The sequence below is a fragment of the Ciconia boyciana genome, chromosome 12 (genome assembly GCF_034638445.1).
Source record: "Ciconia boyciana chromosome 12, ASM3463844v1, whole genome shotgun sequence".
Classification (NCBI taxonomy): Eukaryota; Metazoa; Chordata; class Aves; order Ciconiiformes; family Ciconiidae; genus Ciconia; species Ciconia boyciana.
In genome coordinates, this window is record NC_132945.1 from 18130328 (window position 1) to 18139360 (window position 9033).

At 40.5% G+C, this 9033-nt stretch overlaps 1 long non-coding RNA gene across 1 annotated transcript; it reads left to right on the plus strand.

Moving 5' to 3' along the window:
- Nucleotides 1–3824: 3824 nt before the first annotated feature.
- LOC140658533 (uncharacterized) lies at nucleotides 3825–9033 on the plus strand. Its single transcript, XR_012044758.1, has 3 exons — nucleotides 3825–3928; nucleotides 6128–6252; nucleotides 8907–9033. It is a non-coding gene; the product is annotated as an uncharacterized lncRNA (long non-coding RNA).

Here is a 9033-nt window from a genome sequence, read left to right on the forward strand (position 1 = left end):
GGACACAGCACTACAGAAACGACGTTGTGCACGTGCATATGTACACTTCTACACAGTAAGATGATTGTCCATATCCATCGATTACAATTTAATGAAGCATATAAGTCAGATTGGGAGAGGCATTTCTTTATCTCACTAGAGGTTCTTTTCATCTCTGTATTTCTGTTCGCTTTTTTTTTTATCAGTTTATCTGAGAATAAAATACAAGACTGATACTCAAAGATATAAAGATACTCAAAGAATAAAATACAAGACAAAGATACTCAAAGTATGGAATTGCTCTGTGGTCAGTTAAGGTCCATAACGGAGTGGCTACAAGACCTTCCACAAAAAGGCAAACAGGAAAACTCAGTGAGGCTACATCTATATGAAGTCAGTAAACTAAATTTTTTGTTTATTTTAATACAGACTACTCAACAAATTTTAGTAATGATTTTGTTCATTCCGTTTCAAATGAAAGAGGGAATACAGCAAATATGAACATTTGTCTACATCCACTTTGTGTTGACAAAGATATTGCTTGAAATTTTCTTCAAAGTTTAATTACTTTCTGTAGCTCAGCTACCACCATTGTACAATTCTATCTGCAATCAAAAGTACTTTGAAGTAATAAAATCAGTTTTAATGCTGCTGGGTCACCAAAGGCTTTACAGTATGACTGTACTCTTTGGCTTACAGTTCCACTGATTCAGAACTTTAATCAAACTGCACTTCAAGTTGGTTAAACTCAACAGAAAACAAAGAACTAGCTTGCTTAGAAAATAAACGTTTTATGAGCATTATTGTCCTTATTGCCGATGTTTTTCTTTTCCATTATGCTTTCTTATCTTCTAGTTTTTCTAGGTATTGGTGCTAGAGCTTTTTGGGTTTGTTTTACCAAAGTTTTCGATTTAGACATCAAAACCTGTAAGTGGGTCACTGTAAAAACACCTTGTGACCTCTAAAAACAGCCTGTTTCATTTGGAAAAGTATCAAAACCTCAACAGCGCAATGGCCTTTGTGAAAAACATTGCTAATGGATGTGTTAATAATGCGGTATGAGAAGGATTGATAAGATTAAATGTTCATGTTCACATTGCAGTGTTAAGGTACAGACCTCTTCTTGTGTCATATGCCAAAGATCCTTAAATAAATGCTCTTGCCTTGGACTGATGTGAAACGAGTTTAGATTGATGTGACTTTCACTACTGCAATAGAGATTTCTCAGATAGTGAAACATGTACAGTTATCATCTTGGCATTTGTAGGCAACCAAATTCTGTCTGGCTTGCACAAATATTGCCTGTAATGCTCAAGCCTTTTATATTTGATTTCTTTCTCTTAAGGAAATAGAGAATACAAGTGAAAACAGAAAAATGGTATGTGCATACATTGCAGAAGAGACAGAGAGATTTAGACTGAGAGGTGTGTTTTAGAATTTCAGTCAGTTGTGTGTCTAAAGCAGTTTGTTTCCATAGCACATTTCTTGAGGCCATCTCTGTTCACATTAAAAAACATCCCTGAAATACTTAAATAATATTTTTGTAGTATTTCCCTGAAAAATGGTCTGTGTTTTCAGTACAGTTTTCTTGTTTAGGAATTACTCCACTTCTTGTTTTTACTCTATACAGATACCCTGAAGATTTCAAATTGAGAGAAATGCCAAACCCCTGAGAAATTGGCCCACGCATTACCAGTGAGGGACCGGAAAAAGTTATTTATTCTCATGGAGGAGTGAGGGCCATAGTAACCTCACCAGATGCCAGAAGTATGGAAACAAGTCTAAGGATACAATTAGTTTGAAAAGCCACTGTAAAATATATGTATTTTTTTATTTTTTGCAGAACAACAAGTGTAAGTATTAGAACTACAGAATTTAAGTTAGATTGTAAACTAAGTAGATGACTTTGCCTTAAGTTAATCATGGGTGTAATCACATCTTTGCAGTATCAAATTACAAAAGGGTTATAGCACTGCAGTAAAATTGTTGTTTTCTTTAAGAGAAATATTAACAAGAGCCTATCTGTAGTAATATCTTTTCTGATAGTTTTTCGTTAGTCTTAATGTATTTCAGAAGTCTCAGACCCTTTGAATTATTTTTCCTTTCGTCCAGGGAAATCTTTTGTTTATTTCTTATAGGCTCAGCATCACCATTAGGCTGCATCAGTAAATATTATGTTTTAGGTTGTGGGTCATTCTTTTTTGAACGAAGAGCAAGTAGTATGTGGACTTGCAACCTAAGTTATTGAGTATTGTTGTTGATTACTGGATATTCATTATGATTTTTTTTCTAATCGACCAAAGGGAGTTTGTTACTATTTCATTACTTATAGTAATGGAAGTTACTATAGTTACTTGTAATAATTAGAAGCTTTGAATCAAATTGGGGTCTTAGTAGATGCTGGACAACATAAAGTGAGAATCAATCCTTATCCAAAAAGGCTTTCAGTCTAAGCCCTGGAATCTGCAAACATTCTGGCACACTGTATAATTAGACTGCTTCTCCTGAAATTGTCCCAACCTATCTGCCAGAAGTCTTTGGAGATATATGATTTGAAAAAAGTATGTCACTACTGATCGTATGCACAATGGGAAAACCAAGAAAGTTTGAGAAGTCAGCTTACTCCAAGTAGCTGACTTTTCTTGAGGATAGCAGGAAGCAGGTTGCCTGCATAAAGCCATGTATCTTGGCTACATTCAAATTTGTTGGATCAATCATGAGGGCACCCGAGTTTCTAAAAAAAGAGAAAAAGGTTAATGGAATACTTTAATGTTGCACAACAACCATCTTAATCTTGAAAATGATTAGATTATTTTGGCTACAACTACCAAAGAAAATAGCCTGAGGTTTCTGTCTGATTTGGAAAATTCTAGTCCAAATACATGAAATTTATAATAGCTAGTGAGAACAAAAAATCTTCAGATTTGAAGGAAAAAAAAAAGCCAGTCCCTGGCAAACTTATTAATAAGTAGCACTACCTGCTTTGCTTTAACATCCCTATGATTTATAAGCAAAGATTAAGAAACATAATACAGCCCAAGCTGTACTGAGAAGTATTGCCGGTAGGCATCTCACGTCTTCTGTGAGTACTTAAAAGATCAGCATCTGGTAGATGATTTCTCAATTCCCTTATGCAGCCAGTTAAGAGAAGCCTATAAATTTCAGAATAAATAACTGCACTGTCATGCATTCTTTCAGCCAAGGTAGTTTTTAAGAACCACATCTTACTTAAGTCTAACTTGTGACTCTGTTAGTATGGATGGCCTTGTCAGCTGGCCGGCCACAGCATCCGTGAGACTTCGCACGGCCCTGCCGGCTGCAGAGCCCCGTGGAGAGCCCGGCTGGGAGTTCCCCTCCCCATTGCACTGCCCTGGCTTTAACAGACTGAAGTCACCACAAGCTGTAGTTGCGGGAACAAGGGGTGAGAGCAGGGAGAGCGCTGGGATTAGCACGCTCCGGACCCGACACCGTCTGGAGACGGTGTGAAATGAAGGGGCTGTTCGAGATGCTGAGGGAGGAGAGGGAGCCTCCGGCCAAGCTAGGCCGGCGCAGAGCCGGGGCGCGGTGGGAGCTGAAGCACTGAGGGGACGGAGAAGCGGAAGGAGCTGAGGCGCGGGGCTGAGGCGGGCCCGCCGCAGCGAGGAGGGCCCGCTGCCGCTGCCGCTGCCGCTGCCGCTGCCGCTGCCGCTGCCGCTGCCGCTGCCGCTGCCGCTGCCGCCGCCGCCCTGCGCTGCGCTTCCCGCCTGCTGCCACTCCGTGCCGCCCTCCGCCGGCGGGCGCCGGCCTGCCGCGCGCCCGCCCCCAGCCCGCCAGGGGGCGCTGCTCCCTTCTCGCCTCCCAGCCGCGGAGGGGGGCCGGAGAGGCTGCCGGGAGCCGCCATTTTCTCGGCGTGCGCTGGCTGCTCAGCGGCTCCCGCAGCCGGTGCCGGCAAGGGGGGGGACGCGGCGCGGTGAGTTGTCAGGCGGGCGCGGACGTGGCCGTCGGTACCCCGGGGCAGTGGGCGGGACGGGCTCCCCGGCTACCCGCTCTGGCGGCTCTCGCTGCCGCGGGCGGCTCGGCGGGGCTCCCCGCGGCTCCCCGCGCGGGGCAGGGGGCTCGGTCCCTCCGCGCTGCCCGGGGCCTTCCCGCCCCTCGCGGGGATGGTGCCGGGGGTCCCGAGGGCTGGCGGGGACGCCGCCGCCCCGGCCTCTCCCAGGCGGCGGCGGCGGCGGGGGTGGTCGCCCGCCGGGGGAGGCGTTGCCGTGGGAACGGGGCGCGCCCCTTCCGCCGGGAGCTGCCGGCGCTGCCGGGCCGGGCCGGGCCTGCCCCGCCGGGTCACCCTGCTGCCTGTCCCGGAGCCGGCAGCCCCTCCGGGCGGGTCTGCGATCCGTGCCCCGGCTGCCAGCTTGAAGGTCCGCAGCGACTTTCCGCTGAATAGAACATTTAATGTTGTGTTCTCTTTACATAAGTAAAAGCAAAATTTGCTATGCTAATACGCACTTTTGTGGTCGTCTTTGGTTCTTTTGGCATATTTGAATATTATTTTGTCTCCCCTTGCCCACTCTTTTTTTTTCTTCTTTTTTTTAAATAGAACCATCCCTTTCTAGAATGCCGTTTCTGCTTGTTAATAAAAATGCAGTTTTGTTCAGGTTTTCTACGGTAAGGCTGCAGTAGGTATTAAGAATTCTGCAGGAAGAAGTTCACTCACATCATTTTTTCTTCAGCTGTAATTCCAACTTCAGTTCAAGCAGTTCTCTTTTGCACAATGGCTATGTATTTATGCTGATATATTTCTCTTTAACAACGTATTTCTGTTTCTGTACTACTGTCTCTCTGATGCTTCTGTCTTCCTGATAGAAGCCCTATAAATGGGTGTAAGAACTGCTTTTAGTCCTGGTAATTTCTGCCCATTTTAAGTGTTATTAATCTGCATCTGTTAAAAACTATAAACTTGTTCTTGAAACTGCTCCTAGATATTTTTGCAGAACTGCTTTTGTTATCCCTTCATTGCTACAATCTTACGTTGTGATTTTAGTAATTCATATAGCTAAATGGGAAGATTTTGTTTCTTAAATGAACAGCTAGAAAGTACAAGATCTTATGGTAGACCAACTTGAAAGGAAAAGCAACCAACCGGGGGGAAAAAAAGCACTTTTTTGTCAAATACTTTTTTTTAATCTAATACCTTAACAAAGAGTAGTGGGATATACATTAACTTAATCCACTCTTTGTTTATCATGAAATAAATCACCACATAACAGAGAAGACAACAGTGAAGTATTCTCTCTAAGAAAGCAAGTTTTCATGTCATGGATTTGTTGATTAAGCTTTTATTTGGATATTTTTCATTTTCCTAAGTGCTTTGTTTTGCTATCTACTCAATTGCTTTGCAGGTTTCTTTGAGGTCTGTTAAAGAACACCCAACTACTTTCTGTAGAAAACTTGGCACCTATAGCATTGGCCAAGAAGGGCAAAGGAACAAGTTAATGATTGTTCTGTACCTCCTCTGACCTCGCCCTTTGTAACCAGCATCAAAAGTGAAAGAATTCTGATGAGGGTTGTTGTTTGGTTGTGGGGTTTTTTGACTGCTCCCACTGATATGAGGCAGACTTGCATTTGTTATCAGAACAGTAAGAAAATGTATGCTCATATCTCGGTTTTTGAAGTATGAAGATGAATTTCATTTCAAGCCTCTGTGTACCTGTGATAGTGCTTCTGTGTCTGTTGCTATCCTCCCAGGGTGGGTGGGACAGCTGCAGGGAGCTGAAGAGTTTCAGAAAATCCAATTTGTAATCAGATGTAGAATTTCGTAGGAGAGAGAAGAGAAGGCTGGATGATTGGATTTTATTCTGTCTGCTGTTACAGTCTTTCTGCTTTTTGCTGCCCTCTAGGTTTTAATTCCAGGATTTTGTTTTGCCCTCTTTGGATCTTCTGGAGTCTCCCCAATCTTATGTCCCTTGCTAGTTTCAGTAAAACATCTGAATTTCAGACTTTCCCTGACCTCAGACTCTTTAAACTTTATATTTTAATTTGGATTTCTTGGCCAAAGGATAGAATTTTAAAATGTTGGGTTTTTTTTTAATCATAGTTTTGGAGTTGTGCCTTCGTAAACTATGCTGAAGGTTATGTGAAAAGGAAAATTTTTAACCTTTGTTTTTTCTATCAACAGGAATGTAAATATTGGAATTTGTTCTAAATATTGATGGAAAATAGAGATGAAGCCGGTATCTGCCTTGATTAATCTATTACTAAACTTGGTCTGATTGGATACTCATTTCTTAGGGGAAAACCATTGTAAGTACTCTTTGCATTTTTTTGTTTCAGGAATTAAAAGCATACAGTCCTTTGCTGCTTTTTATTTTTCGTAGCATGTGGTCTGTCTTGCAGAGTTCTAATCCAAAATATTCTGAACACGATGACTGAAAGTCAGGCTCCAGAAAGAGCAAGATTTTTGAAGATTAAAAAAAGTAGCTGTGCGTGAAAGTTGAAAGTATGTTAAGACTGAAGAAAGCATGCCGCAGAGCTTGAATTGAATGTCACTCCTATCATATAAAATGTAAAATGAAGCTGCACATATCTTGCAGTTCATTGTCCTTCCCCTTCTATGTTTTAGAGAGTTTTTTATTAAATAGAAAGGCAAGCAGAGTGTTTTCAACAGGTGTAACTTTCATATTTCACTTTTGGTACGATATTAGAATTAATCTCCAAGTCATCCCAATTTCCTGACAAACTTAAAATTGAAATATAGAGGATAATTCAAGAGAGATTTCCAAGTTTACAAGATGATGGGTTGTGTGTGTATATATGTACATATATGTGTGTGTGTGAATTTGTATGTAAAAATATATATACAAATTCACCTCATTCTTCAATGGCAAAACATTCATGATAGTGATACCAGAAAGTATCATGATGCTGCTTCAGCATCAGGCTGCAGTTAAATGAATGGGAATAATGAACTAAGCGGCACTGGTGTGGTCAGCAGTATTAGCTGGGTGGAAGTGAACACCCTCGCCAGTGGGCGAGGCAGAAGGCAATGGGCTGTCTCTACTTGTGTGGTTTTACAACTTCTTTCTTTAGAATCCAGAAGAATCAGCATTTTTGCTGTGGCATTAATCATGTTGCTGTAGCTAAAGTTCCATATCATTGTCTCCTTGATGAAAGACGCCCTCTTTTTCATCGATTATAAGTTTAAATCATTTGTAAAAGGATGAAACACTAAAAGCTGGAGCACAGCTCATACTCAGGAAAGGAGATGCATCCCAGGGCACTGCAGGTTTTGCTAGGCTTTTTTTACTATTGGGTATTCTACTTAATATACCCCCATTGACTGGTTAATTTTTTGTTTCTTAACCAAAAGAGCAGTAACTCAACTTTTTGGGGTTACATTTCTATAGTGATACACTTCATAATCACAGATTTGAACTTTATTTATTTTTATTGACCTCATCTGCTTCATAGTTGACAAAAGTAGGTTGTCATTTCTATTTTTAGGAGGGTAGGAACTGCATAGCTTGCATAGTCCCCAAAAATGTATTGGTAGACTTTCATGGATGGAATTATGCTTCAAATTGTATTAAATACAACTTCCAAGCTGTTTTCTATTAGACAGAAAAGTTCTGGAAGTTTAGTCTCAATTTCTTGAGGAAGAACTTGAAGCTAAATCAAATTCCTGTTAATAATACAGGAGTTAATGAATTAAATGTTCTAAAGTTAAAACATAAAAATTATATAAAACATAGATTTTATACCACTTGAATTGTATGTCTAAAATGTAAGTGTATAATATAAAAATGAAGAATCTTTTGAAAAATTGATTTTTCCCCTCCCCTCTATATGGTAGTGTTGTGGTATTGAATTTGAAATGTATTTTCACAGTGAGTTGTGTTAAGAAGCCTTTTATAACAGGGGGAACAGTAGAACAATTAAGGAAATTAAGGTATTGGTAGGGGATACGGAAACAGGATGGAAAAACTAATGGGCTGACTTTCCAAAGTGCGGGGGGAAGCCAGAAATGTAAAAATTATTCTTTCCCTATGATTTGCCTGAAAGAATACTTACAGAATCTCAATAAGCTTAAATGGTACAATTCAAGCGACCTTGTAATTAAAAATTGATAGCTAAATCATACACAGACTTCTGTATGATTTCCAGGAGTACAGTGCCTTTCATGAAAAATATTTCATTATATTCCTGCTTATGCCATGAATAAAACATTCATCTTAGTGGAACTGCCAGAGAAATTTGAGACCCACAGGATTGCTTCTTCCTTTTTTATAGTTTTGTTTTGTTTGGGTGGAGCGTTATTTGAAGTCTAGTGCTCTTGGTCTTGGTTCTTGTGTTCTCTACTTTTACCTGTAGTGTCTCTTTCCATGTCATTCTCAGTATGCTTGAGAACGACATGGAAATGTCTCTATCCATGTCGGGGTGGGGTAGGATTTTTTTCTGTGTTGGTTTTGGGTTTTTTTGGTTGTTGTTGGTTTTTTTTGCATTCATCCATGTGTGTGTCCCCCCCCTGTTTTAGGTATTGTCATCTGTAGGCAGTTCATTTCAGTGGCAGCAGCTGTCAGAGCTAAATCTTTGCTTTAGATAGGTTTTCCTGTGTCCAAATTAAAAGTGCCAACATCTCTTTCACACTTTAGTTTGTACTAAACACTTAGCAAGGTGTGGTAGAGCTAAAATGTTTTTCTCCTGACCTTTAGTCCTTCCTCTTTCTTGGTCACTTTGGATAACACTGATTTATACATTCATTAATGGCTCTAATTGATTATGTCTTACATTTGACTTTTGACATCTCTGTAGGACCATGTACTTAGGCTACAGCATACCAGTTTTTTCTGTAGCGGCTGGTATTTAGTCCTTCCTTCTCATACATACAGCTAAAGTTCTTCTGAAGACCTTTATCTTGCAAGTTCACAAAAACTATTTTTTTTCTCTGCCCTTGGCAGATGGAAATCGGTCCCACTCTTATCTACTGAGAGCACTGCCATGAATCCATAGTTCTTGTTTATTGCTCTATACCCATATGACTTCTTCATGAAGAAAAATACAATATGAAAATAATTCTCAAAATGG